A 20150-nucleotide genomic window follows, 5' to 3' on the forward strand; every position below is an offset into this window, starting at 1 on the left:
ATAAGGGAGATCGAGTCAAATTTTGGAGGGACTCTTGGAATGGATTTCCACCTCTTCATACTTTGCAATTTTCTCAGAACATAATGAACATTTCATAATTAGTTTGGGGTAACAGAGTCATTGATTTTATAGATAAAATTTGTCCCTATTCTAGGAAAGTCACTTGGAAAAATCCAAATCACCTACCTTTGTCTATTCAAGAGACACAAATGTTTAGGGACTATTTAGAAAAGATACTTGTTTACATTTCAGATGGGGAAGATAGATTGTTTTGGGCTCTAGCTAAAGATGGTTGCTATTCAGTCAAAGAGGGGTATTAGTTGTTACAAAGAATGGATGCACAAAAGAATCCATCTAGAGCTTATAAATTTTTTTGGAACCATGTTGTTCTTCCCAAAGCTGGATGTTTTGCATGGCTTGCACTTAAACACATAATTCTTACAAGTGATAGATTGACTAAGTTCAATATTGCTCCTCCATTTAAATGTGTCTTGTGTAATGAAGAATATGAATCAGTGGATCACTTGTTTCTCACCTGCTCATTCCCATATGATTATTGGGTTATTGTTCTAAAAAAACTTCATTATTATACTCCTCTTCAAAATAACCTTTGGGAGATTTTTCAATCTTGGCCGCTTCTTTTTTCGAAAGCTTTATTTGCAGGAATTTGGATATGTACTCTAGCTTTGGTTATTTGGGCTATTTGGTGGGAGAGGAACAAGAGGATACTTAGAAATGAATTTGCAGAGAAAGAAATAGCATTACAAGGCATTAAAAAGTCTATATCGGAGGTCACTAATGTAGGCCATTTTAGATGGAAAATCAATCCTACAGTCTCAGTTTGGGACAGTTTCATCATTTGAGAGTGGAAATCTCTTCTTATTCCATGGGGGAGTAGAATTATCAACAATCAACATTCCAAGATAGATAGAGAAGTTGTGCAATGGCTACCTCCTAAGTCAGGTATAGTGAAACTTAATTTTGATGGTGTTTCAAGGGGAAATCCAGGTAAATCATGTCTCTGGGCATGTGTTAAAGATAGTAAAGGTATAGTTCTAGCAATTTCATCCTCCCTATTGGCAGATGGGACTAATAATTCAGCAGAAACACAAGCTCTCTTGGCAGGCCTTGTACTGCTTAGAATAGGTAATTTTCACATAGTCCATATTGAAGGTGATTCTCAAATGGTGATAATAGTTGCATTAAATGACAATCCTATTCATGGCATTTGCAATATATCTTCAAGCAAATTCAGTACTTGATTGATCAATTTTCAAAAGTTACCATATTACATACCCTGTGAGAAGGAAATAAAGTGGCCGATTTCATATCTAATCTTAGGTGTGATGGTATTGTTGTTATTACACATCAACCCAACTCATTTATTGAACAATTCAAACAATTACATTCATTGATTGCATCTAAAAGCTATTTATCATGCTCATAAAATTCAGGTGTAAAGCTTGACTCAGGACAAAGTTCTCAATGGTATAGTTTTATGAGCCTCAATTTTGTCGATATAATATCTATTGTAAATATCAACAAATAGCTTTATGTAGATTTTTATATAAGCAATGATTCCAGGTTTTCTTTTTGGTTCTTTCCGAGTTGAGCTCTTTGAACCATTTTTATTAATAAATATATTCAGTGGCTAGCCCACTTTTGCACAAAAAAAAAAAAAACATAGGGATGAGCGATAAGGAGAGATATATCACTATGACCTTTAGCTATCACCAAGAACCAAAGAAATAAGGTTTTGGTTTTAGAAATTAGTGATAAGATTGGTTGATCGCTTTGTTCTACAACAATAAAGCAATATTATTGTCAATAGTGATCACTATTTCCTATAGCGATAGATCAAAGTTGATCATGGATCACACATGGAGAAATATGAACATGGAAATAAGCGATGAGCATCTACATATCACTATGTACTATAGCAATAGTATGAGAACCCGCAAAAGACTAAAGCTCGTGATTGTTGTACCCTATAGTGAGATCATCCATCAAACATCATAGATAAGGGGTTTTTGAAACAATTTTAAGCAATAGGGTTATCACCATTGTTATACCGATAAATTTGAGAAGAAGAACATAATATCTATTTAGGGTCTGAGACATAGCGATCAAAGATGTATGTATGTTTTTTTCTAGAACCTTCAACAATCAGACATTTTAATATATTTTATAAGGTAGAGAAGTAATGACAGGAAATGACTGTTGATACTCTATGTTGTATTGCAATGATCAAAATATTTATGGCATTGATTCATGTCGGGAAATAAATGCACAAACATATAAGACACATTATGGAAAAATAATAATCATTTCATATTTTGAATTCAAAGAATTTCACAGAGCTATAAGGTTTTCTATTGGTACACTAAGTTTGTAGTGATCTAATTCAAAAAAAATAAAATTAGAAAAATATAGAGAGTTCTAGTTTGGCATAGAAAAGGAATTTTGAGAAGGTGAAGAAGGGTAAAGCTGAGAAGAAATAGAGAATGGAAGAAGAAATTCTACCAAGAAAGCTAAATGAGGACTTGATAAAATAGATGAATTTTGTTGGGACCAAATCCAAAAGGAATAAGTTTTCTTCTCTAGAAAAATTAGAAGAGAAAGACAAGTAGGAAGTGTCCGGACTAGAAAAAGGGGTTACAAAGTCTTCCTATACCACTATGTGAGGAGAAATCACAAAGCACCTATTTGTCATCCATGGGAGATGAATTGAGGGAAACTAAATATGTCCAATGTATCCGTAAATGTTTAATTTCTGAAGGTTATTATCAGTAAGTATAATGTTGATGATAAGTGTATCTATAACAATACATGGTTGAATTTGTGGAGATTTCAATTGAATCCTTAAATGAGGTTTTTAGATTAACAAATGGTCTCACAAAGAAATTGTCATTTACTAAGTTGAAAAATGAATATGAGAGGTTAGATATATCCTACATGTAGTGGAAGCTAATGTTTCAAAAGGTTGTTAGGGAAACGTTGACTACAATAGATGGACCTCCATTTAGTATTAAGATGTTCAAGACATACCTCGTCATGACATATCTATCATGTAGGTAGGTAGGAGGAATGGGAGTTCCAGACCTAATAGAGAGTGACCCAATTGTGTTGGAATCTAATATTCAAATGCTAAAGCCTAGGCCCTATGATTATGTTGCGTATGTTGTCAACAATATTCATTCTTTTTTTTTAGTTTTAATGATGTTGGATGCCCTACTTTTAGATGTTATTCTTTGCTCATGCATATGGTTTTGTATTATGGTCAATTGAGAGGTTTAAGGGATGAAAATTTGAAATTAAATGTGTGGGAAACAAAAGGTGAGGAGAGGCCAGTTCAAATGTGGACTTCATTATGGGATTATAGATACAATGCATCTTAATATCTTACTTTTGAAGATCATTTTTTCCAGGCCTTCTATACTCTATTTGCGCATCAAGATTTTCCTTCCATCAACCCTAACAAAAAAAGGTTTCTAAGACCTAAGGATAATGGCTTGGGAGAAAGGATTAAGCACAATTGGGGTGATTGGTATGCATAAGATTATTTCACATATTTTAGAGTTTTTGGATTTGAGGGTAAACCATACAGGCTACTAGTATTAGTACCTAATAGAATTTCTTATTTGAAGATTGTAAGGCAAATATCGTAATCAAACAAACAACATTTTGGAGGGAAGCAAAGGAAGAAAACCTTTCTCCCTACAACTTTGTTCTTTGGGGATTTTATAATTTGTGTCACCAAGTCATATGATAAAATTGGGGGAAAACTACAAAATTAATATCATATGTACACTATGGATCCATGGACACATTATGATCCTCAAGGATATATCCATACTTGTAGAAAGACAAAAAAAATTTAAGACTATGTCCATCAGAGCATTGAAGATGAAGAGAATTTCAAGAATTAGAGTAGTTAAAAAATGACATATAAAATTTTATAGATTCCTTGTTCCATTGACTAGAACTTTAGACAAGCCAACACATCAATCATTTGAATATGATTTTTAGATACTTTATAGAGTAGATGCTAAAAAGGATGAAAGAATCCTTGAATCTAGCAAGTTTGTATGTGATGATGAATTTGTCAAATCTAAAGAATCTATTTATGTTTTGTTTAATTATAGAGGCAAGATGTTGAGGTAGAGTATTCAAAACATCACTCCAGAAAATGAAAATGAGTTGATGGCCAATTTGAAGGATGATATCAAGAGGGAAGTGGAGAAAATGACTCTAGCAAGAGGGAGATAAATTCTTAATGAAGAAAAATTCATGGTTTTTCAAGGATGGGATTTGAGTGCATATTATATCTTTGATAGCCTGATTAAATTTAGAAAGAAGGATATGAGATTGGATGTGCAAGATGTGAAGGATGTGATCATTGGTTCCAGGTTTGTGGAAGATGAAAGCTCTATGCTATGTTGGGTCCTCTATCCTCCACACAAGAGGCCACAAATTATTGATATTGATCAAGGTTTTGGACATCTAATGACTTTGAAATTAGGGGTAATAGACCCTAATAAATCAGCAACTATACAAGCAGACATGGCCCTATTTAACCAGTCACAAATGAAGCAAGTGACATTTGAGAGAGATAATTGGAAAGCAATGTTTGAGAGCTTGCTAAAAATAGAAAGGTGAACAACCCAATCTATGATTCAATTGTGTGATGACACTTTGAAGGGTGAATTGAAGAAATTTCAAGGAGAAAATAAAATGCTACATGATGTATCCTTGGTTAGAAGGGAAATATCCAGGTCCATATTAAAAATTTGTTTCAGGATGTTGTTGACCAAACTACGACAAGTTTGGGATTTATACAATGCATACAAACCCTTGGTACTCCAGCATAACAAGATGTCACTAGTACATTTGACCTCAATTTTTGACCAAATTTTTTGACCATCTATTAAAATGTTTTAGATTGGTTAGAATATCAAAGGAAATTTTTTTTTTTTATAAATCCATGCTTGTGTTGGTTGAAATTTTGACCAACACGAGCTTACAATGTTAAAATGAAAAATGGCAGTTTCCTATTTCATTCTTGTGTTTACATGGAGCACAAGAGTTGTAGGAGTGAAGGAGTGAAGGAGCAGGGTTTCCAATCAATAGCTAATAGTGTATCAATCAAAGGAGCAGAGTTTGCACTTGAGGTGATTTGTGACGCAATGTGTGAAGGGTTCTTGGAGAGTGACAACTCAAGCTATTAGGGGTGGAGTTATGTTATGGGATGTGCCATATTTATTAAGAGATCTAATTGAAAACTTCAGCTTTATGCACTAGAGTTCTAGAGATTGTTTCAAAGCATCACATAGTGTGCCACAATAGAGAATTATTAAGGTATTAAGGTATGAAGTATATCGAGCCTTCCAAACTTAGGTGAAAGTGTTCCTAATTTTTCCTTGATGTTGATAGTTGGTATATTGGATATGAACATTTGATTAAGTTTGATGATGTGGACCAAAGAAACATTTGTTGGCTGACTTTATTACTATGGTTGACATTTTTTAATAACATATTCAATGACATAGTTTGTGATTTGGCATCTGACCTAGGTTTAGAAACTATGATCATATTTATGTATTTTCTTTTTTCTCTTGTAGAAGGTCGTTTTGATATTTGTATGGGATCTTTGAAGTTTGGAGTTCTAAGTCCTTGAGAAACCCTTTAACAACTCAGACATTGTTCATCTCTTAAATCTGTTTATTTAAATTAGGGTTTTGAAAACTAAAGAAATCTTATTTATTATAGGAATGTCAATGGGGTTCACAGGGTTGAAAAACTTTCATGTTGGAGGTAAAAGATGCATTCTCTATGTGGTTGAGGAAACATAAGTCCATAGTAAGTAGGGTTACAAAACTGTCTTAATTAAATTTGAGAGTGAACACATATGGCTTTTTCTTACATATTTGAGGAAAGCAAAAATGTCTTGATCCCAATCTTGGTTAAAAATAGTCACTATCCTTTTAAAATTATTTTACTCTTGGTACATGGTTAGAGTTAAGTGATGCATGTCCATTTCATATCCTATTCTAGATTAAGTACCATATTAGCTAGATTTTAACCTAAAACCTCTAAAACTTGCAAATATTATTAAAAAACCTTGAAAATTATTTGAAAATAACCAAAAAGAGATTGTACCTGTATAGAGCCATCAATCTATTACATGGCACCACTTGGGGGAGACATAGAGTAGGTGGAGAAACATACGCAATGCTAAGGTGAAATGGTATATGAGAAGTGAGACCACCTTTAGCAGATCACATTTGGCCTCATCTTCTACTGTAGGTCTACAACCGTGCCCTTTGAGTTGTGCTAGACAAGTCTTATATGCTATTTAACTTCAATGTTGGAGCTAAATAATAAATATTGTTCTAGAATGTGTTGTCCTTGGGTATGTGTAGGATCATGGTCAACCAAACTATGCTCTTAAGTGGCAATAAAAAATCAAAAAATTAGGGTTATGTCAACTTGATGTGTAATTTCCTACTTGTTATTAACATTATATCAAAAAGTTTAGACAAAAGAATCTCTAGAAAATTGAATCTAGTTTCTAAACTTCTAGGTCTTATCTCAAAAAAATAAAAATTGATTAATCAAAATTTTGAATTTTAATGCAATATTAAAAGAATTTTAGAAAAAATAATAAGAAGTAGACATATGTCTGACCATCTTAATCAAAATCAAATGATAATATTTTTTAATAATATTCTAGATATAATTAGTAGACTCATGCTTGGATGTGACACATACTTTTGGGTATTTTTATTCTAAATAAATAATAAATAATTAATTTTTCACTTTAGTATTTTTGGAATAAAAAAATCTCATGTTTGACCACCTTAACTAATTCAAAATGTTGCAAAATTTAAATTTAAAATTTTTCTCCTTATAGTAGAAGAAACATAGAATGTGATGCATCTTTTGGATTTAAAAAATGTTGTACCATTTAAAAGTTATAGTTCTTTTTCAAGTAGTGTGTCAGTTAGCACTTTATATGTAACTCCATTAGAAAATAAGTAATAATTACTTACTAAACTCATAATTTGAAAAAACTTACATTTATGGAAAGATAAGTACATTCTTAAGAAACCCTTTTCATTTCATCAAATTTTGGTGAAAAAAAGTCGTTCGCTACATGTTTGAAGTAAAAATCACATAAAATAGGCCAAAAGCACATTTCTAGGATGTTTTTTAAGTTAACCATATAGATTTGGTATTAGAAGATACCGTGGACCTTATAAAGATTAAATTATTTTCATTTAGTATAAGGGTAGGTGGAAAAAAAGTTGGAATAGATTTTGAGATGGTTTGAGATATTTTAAAACTACAAAATTTTTTAGTTCGCCACTTTTTGGCACACCATGATCCTACACATACCCTCTTATTGAATAACAAGATGGTAAAATTTAAAATTCCTACATTTGATTTAATATGTTTCTATTTTAAATATTATTTTCTAGAATAAATAATTAAATACTATCGATATAACTTGTCAAATTCTTCTTTTACATGATTTATCTTATTGCTACTAGATTTGCACTATTCCACAATTGAATCAGCTATGAGAGTTATCGCAGGGACAACAAGAAATATGGGCATTGACATTGATCCTCCTATTCTTGAATGCAAAAAGAAGGAAATTTTGTAGTTGGAGGAGAGGATTTTTTTTTCGCATTGTAATGTATTGATTTTCTCAATACATAATTTCATCTTCTATAACTTTCTCCTAATTACATTGAGTGCCATGAGTAAAATTGTTTGTGCTCTTTACACAGTAAGTTACCAAGAAACAACATTTTCCTTTTATGCAATTTTTTGATAAGTTATCATGTTTTTGCAGTGAGGAAGAAGCTTTATAGGGATTAAATGAACCAATAGCTTTTTTATTTGGCCACAAAATTCTCAGCTGAACTTTAAGATTTTACAATAGAATTTTAATTTTGAAAATTTCATAAATGGCTAGAATTTTTTAAAATTGCTCTCCATAATTAAATTGCTGGTGTTGTGCTCATAATCAGTCCTAGCCCACACGAATATAGGCAACCTAATTTGTTTAAGATATATACCAACCTTCTCTAGGCCAAGTTGCATTACTTAAGAGTTCATGAGCATTCAACTCTAAACAATGTATTGTAAGGGGATGATATACTTCATTTAACATATAAGTTCTTTGATTCAAAGACACATTGTTGAGACCAATTTAGTCTCACTATAATCCCTGACTTAGAATAGAGGTCCATCTCAGCAACCCAATCTAGTAATTCCATAGAGGCAAGTTAGGCTATAGAGTTTCCTGAATGCCCTTGATTATTTTCCTCTCAAAATGGTAGGAGTATAGACTTCTTCACAAAAATGAATTGCTTTCTCTTTCAAAAAAGATTTTTGCTTAAACAACTGTAAACTAAGAAGCAAGGCCTCTCTAAATGCTTGCTAATCTAAATGGAGATTTTCCTTATAACTCCTAAGATTACTGAAGAGTCTTAATTGGAGCTTTAGGAATTATCTACAGGGTAGAGAGGAGTTTACTCCAGATCTATGTAGAAATTTGAATGTTATAAATGGTTGTTAACGCTCCATGATACTAATAAAATTTTCTTTTTCAATGAATATGTATATGATCAATGAATTAGGAGCACTACCCCCAATACAAATCGATGATCATACAAACATTATTAAATGGGTTTGTCGAAGGCCTCTATTTCATGCAATAAAATTGGTTCCATTTGATTAAATGTCATGTTTTTAAGCCAGTTTTAGTTGTTTTGTTCTCTACTCAAAATATTTGTGATTGGTAGTAGTAAGTAAATGAGGATAGTCTAAAAAATTGACTCAATAAGAAAACTTGTAATACTACTGCATTTAACCTCATTTTTCTACCAAAATTTTTAACCATCAACTAAATAAGTTTAGGTTGTTCAGAATGTTAAGGAAAAAAATTTCTTTTTTTTACATGTAAGCCTCATGTTGGTCAAAATTTTGACCAACACGGGGCTTATACATTACAAAAAAAGAAACATTTCTTACTTTGTATTTCACACGCACGAGTTTTCTATGTTTTCACAAGGGTTTTGAAGAGAATGTGATTGGATACTATTGTTCTGTGTTTCCAGACTTATCAAATTTGGGAAAGCAATACAAATTTTGTTGTATTTTCAAGAGTTTCCTTTGTCTGTGTGCATTGGACTAGATGTTGTTTAATGTTATGATACATCTGTGAACCTATGCGTATGAGATGATCTCTTTGCTTTTGAAATTGCACAAACTTTAGGGCAATCCTAGATGCACTAGTAGAAGTAGATCCTATAGAGGCAAAGGTAAAAGTAGTGCTAATACCGTGTTGTTTCCATTCAATTAGAGGGGTCTTTCTTAAAACTATCGTTGAAGTTGTTTTAAAATGATTAGATATAGTGCACATATTTGTCTTTTGAAATTTCTATGAAAACAAAACAAAAATGGTACCTAGGTACAATTTGTGTAAGCCCTAAAAAACATAGGAGCGAATTTTTTAAAATAATCTTTATATGAAAGATTTTTTCCTTTTTATAAAATATCAATAACTGTTCCCCTCCATTTATGTCATCACTAGGCACCTTATTTATACAAGAAAATTCCTTCTCCACTTCACATCCCAGAGTTCTTTAAATTTAGTGCGCATAGGATTGGACAGGTTGTACAAGATGAGGATTTTCATTGGTTTGATTCTTTTGATCTTGGTATGCTTTTCTTCTCAAAAGTCACAGTTTTATTTTATTATTTATTTTTATTTTTAGAGGGAATGTTATTTTTGGATTTGATTATGTGTATCATTTATATCAATGTTTCAAATCAACACTGAGATCTATCAACTAAATGAAAAAGATCAAAGAACAAATAAGTTAAGCTATTTGAATACCAATTTATATTGAGTGTTTCAAATCATGCACTGAGGTCTACCAATCAAGGAATGAAAAAGATGAAAAGGACAAATAAGATCTACTATCCAATACTAATCAAATATAAAGAAAGGGAAGGTAGGCAGAACTTGTATTTGTTAAAAAAGAGGCATAGAATATAAAATCAAAATATCACTCACTTTTTCTCTTGTATTTGTTAGTTGGTTTACAAGAGTTTCCTTGTTGTTCTTGTAGCTAATTTTTTAGTTCTTTTACTACAAAGTTTTGTTTGAGACCACCTTTTATTAGAGAGTTTTGATTGGTCCTATTTATATGGCTTATACATCGCACACTAAGGCTTGATTCTTATTGATCTTATCTTGGTGGCTTAAAGATGATTGACTTAGGGTTTTCTTCAACATATAAGAAAAATAGCAAATTGTAAGTGTAGAGTGATAATAGTTTGTTGCTCTAATTTTTGCACTTGATCCAAGGCAATTTTTTTTGTTTTATTTGTTGAATTTGAGATATTTAGCCTTTGTTTGAATTGAATTTGATAGAAATCCTACTATATCCTAAAAATGTATCAACCTTCTGTAATTTTTTATTAAATTCCACTCTATCATAATTATGTGATTTAAACCAAAGCATTCTTTTTTTTTTTGTAAAGAATCTCAAATAGCTATTTTAGGGGACTCCAAACTCTTTGAAAGAATTGAGGTTTATAATATGTGGTTATTCGAGCTCCCTAAGTGCAATATATTATTTAAATGCTTTTGTACGAATTCTCTACTATCATATAAATTCTTGATCTATTTTTGTATATGTGTTTTTGTTGATAAATAGTATACGAATACCATTGAAAACATCTGAAAATATTTCAAATAATATAGCCCTTTTCTAATTACATTATGTTATAGTCTATTAGTGGCTCCTATAATTGTGTGTTAATTTTCTAATAACCAACCTTTTTCTTTCTAACCCTCTCTTCTCTGATCTTATTAAATCGTAAACTTGTAGAGATAAGGTTCAACTATTTAAAAAAAATTAATGTGCTTTCTAATCCCTTTTTCCAAAAATTTAAAATTTAAATGTATTGTGTTTTACTTTTAAATTTATTGAACTTTTATGCTCTTTCCAAGTGATTCAGACTCGAAATGGTTTAATTTTCCCAAATATTTTCTTGAATTCTTTTGTTTCTTTGTTATATTTGTAGGAATAATGTATTTCCTTAAAAATTGTTAGAATTCTTTAGAATAGCTGAGAGGGGGGGTGCAGGGGGGTGAATCAGTTATCCAAGGTCTAAATTCCCTAATAATACTTTTTCTCAAATTATAGTGGGCCCATAAACTTTTCATCCATCCAAAATTAAATCAATAATCCTAGCAAGTTACAGTAAATCAACATGCATAAATAAAATATGCAAGATCAACACAGGACACAATGATTTACGTGGAAACCCAATTTGGGAAAAACCACCAGTAACATGCTACTTAATTTTCACTCTTCTAAAGTGATGCCCTGTTAAAAGCCTACCCTATTAAAGGCTTACAAAACACTATTAAATGTGACTTTGTTAGAGAATTTTACCATACTATTATGAATGGGCCTGATCAAAGGACTTTAGAACATTCACTTGGAATGTAACCCTATTAAAGGATTTATAACATGGCTATTAAACCAACCTAAGTCCATAGGATTTAAACTATCTGTTACAATTGCTAGAGGGTAACAATAATGGATTATTGATCTGATACAACTTACAACATATCTTGCAAATTTCAGATCACATTTCAGTTCAATCCTTTTGCTTGGCTTTAATCACTTCAGCTCTAATAGCTTTTCATCTCAAGCTTCATCTCCTTAAGTCTTCTTACTCATCATACCAATGCAACTATATATGTGGTCATCTATTGAAGTAGAGTAATTATGCTCTCTTACTCCTTAGCACCTCGTTCAACACTTTATGCTTTCATGCTTGAGCTCCTCTCTTCTGCTTTGTGACCTTGTTACTCCTTAAATAGAAATTTGGATTGCCTTTGCTGCTCAATTCTTCTTCTCCAACTTTAGGGTTTCAAATGGATTAGGTAGGATACAATGCATCTACCCCATATTTTTCTCTTATCTAGAAACTTCGTCTAGAATCCAATTGTATTCTCCAAAAGTGTTCTACATTGTGTTCTTTTCCACTAGCTCATCACTCTTATCTTCTGTTTGATTCACAGAATTCAAGATAACAACCTTGTCAACTTAGATTTGACGAATCTTCAATTTTTGAAATAAGGCAACAACTCGACACTATTGGTTTACTGATGCTCGACATCTCTGTGTTACTTGGCACTTGTATTTTCTCGGCACCTATATCTACTTGGCATCTATAGTTTACTCAGCATCTGAAGTTCACTTGGCATCTAAAGTTCACTAGGCATCTAAAGTTCACTCGGCACTTACTAAAGTTAAACTGGCTCGGCTTCAACTAGGAATCTGTTCGACACTTACTAGTTTGCTCGGCTCCCTCTCTAATAGACTTAGTTGGGCTTTGCAAATGACTTAGCTAAAACCTTACATCTTTGATATGTTTCAGTGTGACCATTCTCTATGTCTTAGAATATGTCATCAATACACTTTTTCATCAATGGCTTAGCTGATCCTTCTACTTCATTACAACATCATAACTTCAACCTTTCTCTAGGTGTTCTAGTTACATCTTATTGATTTCCTTCTCCTTTTCAATCAACTAATTGATAGTATTTGGATCACTAAAGCAATTTTCATTCCTGCAAGTAGCAAGTTGAACATCAATGAAAAAACAATGATTGAGAACATTCTTTACCAGTTCCATTACTTTTTATATATGACCATTTCCAACAATCTCCCTCATGATCTTTTCAATCATTTCCAACAATCTCCCTCTTTGGCATTGATGGCAAACCAAACTGATCAATTGATCAACTTAGTTACCACTAAGATTGTATATATTATCTGCTACTTTCTTGACTACTACATCCTTAATACTGATCTCATATATCTCCCTCTTACTTTATATTGATCAGTTTTCTACATATTTCTCCCTCTTTGACATAAATGCCAAAGATGTAGCATCTTTATTATGCAAAATATAAGCTTTGGCTCTAATGTCTTCTCCCTTTGTCACCATGCTTGTGACTGATTTGGATTTTCTACTCCTTCTGTCATCCTCTACATCATTCTTTAGATATTTCAATGATTTATTCCTATTGATGCAAGGCAGCTATCTTGTTGCTTTAAACTACTTGGGTTAGGGGCATTACCCCCAACTTGCCTCTAAGATATTCATAAGCATCCTTGGGCAATGGTTTGGTGAAGATATCTGTAGTTTGTTCCTTTGTATGAATGTACTCCAACTTCACTTGTTTGTCTTCTACCAATTCTCTGACATAGTGATACTTGATTGCAATATGCTTGGTTTTTGCATGCATTATTGGATTTTTGGATATGTTTATAGCACTTGTATTATCACAATACAGTATCATAGGTTTAGTTACCTCTTCTTTCATTCCTTTCAATAAATATGTGAGCCATATAATGTTTGCGCAATTGACTATTGCTGCCACATATTTTGATTCTGCAGTGGACTGCGATGTGCATGTTTGGTTCTTGCTGGTCCAAGTAACTAGCCTTTTACCTAAAAATAATGCACCTCCACTTTTTCTTTTTATTTCATCAATGTTACCTCCCCAATCTGCATCTGTGTATGCATTGAGCTCAAACTTCTCATTCTTTTTGTAATATAGACCAAAGTTATCAATTCCTTTGAGATACCTCATTATTCTTTTTACTGCTATGAGATGATTTTCTTTGGGATTAGTAGAGAATCTAGCCACTATTCTAACTACTAATGCTATGTCTAGTCTGCTATGTACAACATATTGTAGTTTTCCAATCATGGATCTGTACATTGTTTGATTGACTTTAGCTGATACATCATTTTTGGATAGTTTATTTCCTATTGCCATTGGTGTGCTAACTGGTTTGGACTCCTCCAATCCAAACATTTTAAGTATCTATTTGATGTACTTTGATTGTGTCACAAATATACCATGTTTTAGTTGATGTACTTGCAATCCAACAAAAAATTTGATTTGTCCAAACATAGACATCTCAAACTCATGTTTCATTTTGTTAGCAAAGCCTTTGCAAAGCACTTCCTTTCCTCCAAAGACTATGTCATCCACAAAGATTTTAGATACACTAATATCCTTACCTTCTTCTGATTTGATGTACATGTTGCTGTTATCATCAGTTCTTTCAAATCCTATTTGCACTAGATACTTGTGAAGTCTCTCATACCATGCTCTGGGTGCTTGTTTCAGACCATAGAGTGCTTTATGTAATTTAAAAACCATATCCCTATTGTTCTCATCAAAAAATCCCTCTAATTGTTCAATATAGAATTCTTCTTCTAATATACCATTTAAAAAAGTAGACTTTACATCCATCTGATAGACTTTAAAACCTTTATATGTAGCATATGCAAGTAAAGTTCTTACTCCTTCCATTCTAGCAACAGGGGCCAACGTTTCCCCATAGTCTAATCCTTCTTCTTGAGCATAATCCTTGCATACTAGTCTAGCTTTGTTTCTAGTAATCTCGCCATTCTCATCTAACTTGTTTTTGAATACCCACCCGGTGCCAATCACATTCTTGTCAACTAGTCTGGGAACCAAACTCCAAGTTTTGTTCTTCTTTATTTGATCAATCTCTTCTTCCATAGCTTTATAATAGTCATCATCTTGTAATGCACCATATACTATCTTAGGTTCAGATTTGCTGATTAGACATGATTCATGTCTTAGTCTATTCCTTGTCATTGGTCTTGCATCTTTGTCACCAATTATCTGTTTAGCAGGGTGATGTCTTTTTACATATTTGGATAATCTTGGTTCTGTCCTTGTTTCCATGTTTGATCTTTTAGATTCAGGGTCACTATGCACTTCGTTGCCAGGTTGTTATTCATCCCTTTCATGTGTACTGATTTTAGGATCAGATTTTGCATTTTCTTTATTCTGTAACTCAACTTCTAAATGTAACTTGACATTCACTGGTTGTGACTCAACTAGAACTAAAATTTGTTGTTGAATCCCAATTTGATTGACAACATCCTGGTCAACAGGCATTCCTTCATAAGAATACAGAAAGGTTCTATATTCATCCATTCTCTTTGGTTCTTCAGCTTGGACTTCTGTATGCTCATCAAATTTTACATTTGCACTTTCCACAATTTTTTTAGTGTTAGTATTCACACACTTATATGCTTTACTTCTAGTGGAGTAACCAAGGACTATGCCTTCATCACTTTTTGCATCAAATTTTCCATTTCTAGCATCTTTAAGGATAAAGAATTTGAAACCAAATACTTTGAAATGTTTTACATTGGGTGACTAACCATAACATAATTCAAAAGGTGTTGTATTTGTACCTTTCTTGACTTGTACATGATTTAGTGTATGAACAGCTACACTTATAGCTTCTCTCCAGTATTTTAGAGAAACAGTCTTTTCCATCATTAATGTTCTGGCACAGTCAATCATAGATCTATTTCTTCTCTCAGCAATTCCATTCTGTGGGGGAGTTCTAGGAGCCGATATTTGTCTTTTGATTCCTTTTTCATTACAAAATATCTCGAATTCATTTGATGTCAATTCACCACCTCTGTCTGATCTTAGGCATTTCAAACTCTTTCCTACTTCCTTTTCAACTTTAGCCACATACCACTTAAAGATTTTAAAAGCATTAGATTTTTGCTTTAAGAACGTAACAGTCATCATCCTGGAATAGTCATAAAGAAAAAACATTATATACTTATCTCCTTTGTAGCTTTGTACTTCCATTGGACCACATAAGTCAGTATGAACTAACTCAAGTACTTCTTTAGATGTATAGTTTTTGCTTTTGAAGCTAGACTTTGTCATCTTTCCTAGCTGACATTGTTTGCACATGATATTATCAGGTTTCTTCAATTTTGGTAAACCTCTAACTTTCTTCAATTTACTGATATTGACTAGATTGTCAAAGTTGACATGACATAGCCTTCTATGTCATAACCATTCATCATCAAATTTTGCAACAAAACAAGAGACATCATCCATATCAAGGTAAAACAGATTACTTCTTATTTGATCTCGTTTTCCTATCAATTTACCATCAGTACCATAGATTTGTGCAGTTTTATTTCCAAATTCTACTTTGCATCCTACATTGCCTAACTGTGAGACACTTAGCAAATTGTAGTTTAATCCTTCAACATAGTATGCATTCTCACATGAAATTTTTTCTATGAGCTTAATGGAGCCTTTTCCTTTTATTTAACATGGAGCATCATTACCAAATCTAACACTATTTCCATCATACTGAGTAAGGTTAACAAACCTACTTTTGTCTCTTCTCATGTGATGTGAGCATCCACTGTCTATGATCCATCTATCATTTTTGTTCATACATGTTACCAGTGTTGTAGGTTCTTCTTTATTAGATTGGTCCTTCATGGCTACATAAACAACTTCATCATTATTATCATTAGAATTATCTTCAGCAATATAACACTTCTTGCCTTTGTCTCTATAATCTCTCTTATCATCTTCTCTTCTATATTTGTATTTGTTCCCTTCCTTGTAATCTTTTTTCTGTGTACACCTTGCAGAAATATGTCCTACTTCATTGCAATTGAAACAAATTATAGGTATCTTACCTTTGAATTTTCCTTTGCCTCTGTGAAATCTTCTAGCTAGTAATGCTTCCAATTGTTCCACATCTTCCTCATCAGTGCTACTGTCACTAGATACATATTTCATTTTTTTTCCTTTCTTTGATTTCATCTATTTAGCATCTTTTAGTGATAGCTTGACTTTGAAAGTAGATTCAACATTCTCAGGTCTGTAGTTATCAAAGTTGGATAACTCAAATGCAGTCAATCTACCCACTATACCTTCAAAACATAGATTGTTTCCTAGTACACATCTTAGTTCTTGTATTGCTGATACTCTAATAGCATAGATAGGGAGAAAGGTTCTTAAGAACTTACTATTAACAATATCTTCATCCAATTGACCACTCAAACATTTTATTGCACTTACCACTTCCTTTATTCTAGTGCCATACTGAGCAGCATTCTCGCTTTCCTCCATTTTCATATAATCAAACTTTTGTCTAAGGCTTTCTCTTTTTTCTCTTTGGACATTTTGATCTCCTCCATAGATGTCTAATAGGGATTTCCACATTTTGAATGCAGTGTCACATCCTTTGATATCATCAAATTCAGCATAGTTGAGTGTAGAAGCAATCTCCAACATTGTCTGATTGTGTTCCTATTTATTTTTCAAATCTTCTACAGTAAGAGTACCAGTTGGATCAACATGTTCGGTAACAATTGATTTTTGGGCATAATCTCCTATGGATCCAAGATGTAGCTTCATCAAACTTTTCCATCCAAGAAAGTTGTGTTTGTTGAGCTTGGAAACTTCTCTTTTAGGCATTCTGATCTTTTTTGCATCTAGTCCCTTTAAACTGAATTAGCAGTTTGGCTCTGATACCAATTGTTAGAATTCTTTAGAATAACTAAGAGTAGGGTGGGGGGGGTGAATCAGTTATCCAAGGTCTAAATGCCCTATTAATATTTTTTCTCAAATTATAGTGAGCCCATAAACTTTTCATCCATCCAAACTTAAATCAATTATCCTAGCAAGTTACAGTAAATAAGCATGCATAAATAAAACATGCAAGATCAACACATGACACAATGATTGACGTGGAAACCCAATTTGGGAAAAACCACCAGTAACATGCTACTTAATTTTCACTCTTCTAAAGTGATGCCCTATTAAAAGCCTGCCCTGTTAAAGGCTTACAACACATTGTTAAATGTGACTTTGTTAGAGGATTTTACCATACTATTAGGAATGGGCCTGATCAAAGGACTTTAGAACATTCACTTGGAATATCACCTGGTTAAAGGATTTATAACATGGCTATTAAACCAACCTAAGTCCATAGGATTTAAACTATTTGTTACAATTCTTAGAGAGTAACAATAATGGCTTGTTGATCTGATACAACTTACAACATATCTTGCAAATTTCATATCACATTTTAGTTCAGTCCTTTTGCTTAGCTTTAATGACTTCAACTCTGAAAACTTGTCATCTCAAGCTTTGTCTCCTTAAGTCTTTTTACTCATCATACCAATGCAACCATATATGTGGTCATCTATTGAAGTAGAGTAACTGTGCTCTCTTATTCCTTAGCACCTCCTTCAACACTTTATGCTTTCATGCTTGACCTCCTCTCTTCTGCTTTGTGCCCTTATTACTCCTTAAATAGAAATTTGGATTGCCTTTGCCACTCGATTCTCCTTCTCCAACTTTAGGGTTTCAAATGGATTAGGTAGGATACAATGTATCTACCCCATATTTTTCTCTTATCTAGAAACTTCATTTAGAGTCTAGCTGTATTCTCAAAAAATGTCCTACTTGGTGTTCTCTACCACGAGGTCATCACTCTTATCTTCTATTTGATTCACAGAATTCAAGATAACAACCTTGTTGGCTTAGCTCTAACAAATCTTTGATATTTGAAATAATGCAGCAACTCAGGACTATTGGTTTACTAATGCTCGACATCTCTGTGTTACTCGGCACTTGTATTTGCTTGGCACCTGTATCTGCTTAGCATCCATAGTTTAATCAGTATCTGAAGTTCACTCATCTAAAGTTCACTTGGCATCTGAAGTTCACTTGGCACTTACTGAAGTTGAACTTGCTTGGCTTCAAGTAGGAATCTGTTCGGCACTTACTAGCTTGCTCGGCTCCCTCTCTAATAGACTTAGTTGGGCTTTACAAATGACTTAGCTAAAACCTTACATCTTTGATATGTTTCAGTGTGCCCATTCTCTGTGACTTAGAATATGTCATCAATACACTTTTTCATCAATGGCTTAGCTGATCCTTGTACTTCATTACAACATCATAACTTCAACCTTTCTCTAGGTGTTCTAGTTACATCGTATTGACTGCCTTCTCCTTGTCAATCAACTAATTGATAGTATTTGGATCACTAAAGCAATTGTCATTCCTGTAAGTATCAAGTTTGACATCAATGAAAAAATAATGATTGAGAACATTCTTTACCAGTTCCATTACTTTTTATGGATGATCATTTCCAACAATCTCCCTCATGATCTTTTCAATCATTTCCAACAAAAATGTTCCAGCGAATCTCCAAAATTGTGAGATTGTCTTTTACTAACATTTGGTACAATTTTCTTAGAGATAGGAACAAGTAAAATCAATGGGTTTTCTTTGTTTTCACATGGTTTTTGCAGAGTTGGAGGTCATCAACATATAATTTTAGCTATAGAAGGGTAGCTATAGCCACTAGATTTAATGGAAGAGAATGTTAATCAATTACTCACCGAGGCAAAATCAGAGATTGCAGGTTATTTCTTTTTCCTTTTTTCTTTGTTTTCCCATTTTAAGGTTTAGTTTACATAGAGGGTTTTGGATTTATAAAATTATTTTAACCATTCATAAGTTTTTCAGTTGTGGTAGAGCTTACAGAGTTGGATGGGCCATTTGTGAAGCTCTATCTAAAGGGCTACTTTTGGCACAAAAGATCCATAGTGTTAGCAAGGCTTGACACTTACCTACAGAAGAGAATACCTGTTAGTGACTTAATATGTATTATTGAATAGAAACACATGAATTAGAAAAGAATAATAGTAGAAATGTTTTCATTCTCCTTTTTAAAAATCCACTAGAGCCTCATTAAATTGGTTTGTAATAAATGGGGAAAATTTATAGTTTGTGATGAAGTGAGGGTCCTAGATTTGAATAACCATATAAATGTACTCAATCAACATGATGGATCATTCTAGACTATCCAACCTTAGCCAAATTCAATTCAATTCAAAGGCCCCTAATCCACACAACTCTTCATCAAACTATTCAAAAAGACTAGTAGGTTGCTTAGTAGACTAGTAACAGAACAAAAAAACTAAATAACTTAGACTTATTCAATGATACTTCACAAGGTAATTTTATTTATGGATACCCTTTTCATTTTTCTAAAACATATCAATGAATTTCATATAGTTACTTTGGACCAACACACTTGTTCAATATTGATGCCCTATTTTTAATGCATAAAAATGACTCAATTTACAAAGGAAGTACCCCTCGATGATCTCCTATCAATCCCAACTCCTTGGTAGTGTCTTCTTATGTC

General features: G+C 32.7%; 1 pseudogene; it reads left to right on the forward strand.

The window, feature by feature from the left end:
• The window catches only part of LOC149542539 (regulator of nonsense transcripts 1 homolog), a 74305-nt pseudogene that overhangs the window by 301 nt on the left and 53854 nt on the right, over positions 1 to 20150 (forward strand).

This window comes from Cupressus sempervirens, chromosome 8 (genome assembly GCF_028749045.1).
Source record: "Cupressus sempervirens isolate cs-2001-9-10 chromosome 8, ASM2874904v1, whole genome shotgun sequence".
NCBI lineage: Eukaryota > Viridiplantae > Streptophyta > Pinopsida > Cupressales > Cupressaceae > Cupressus > Cupressus sempervirens.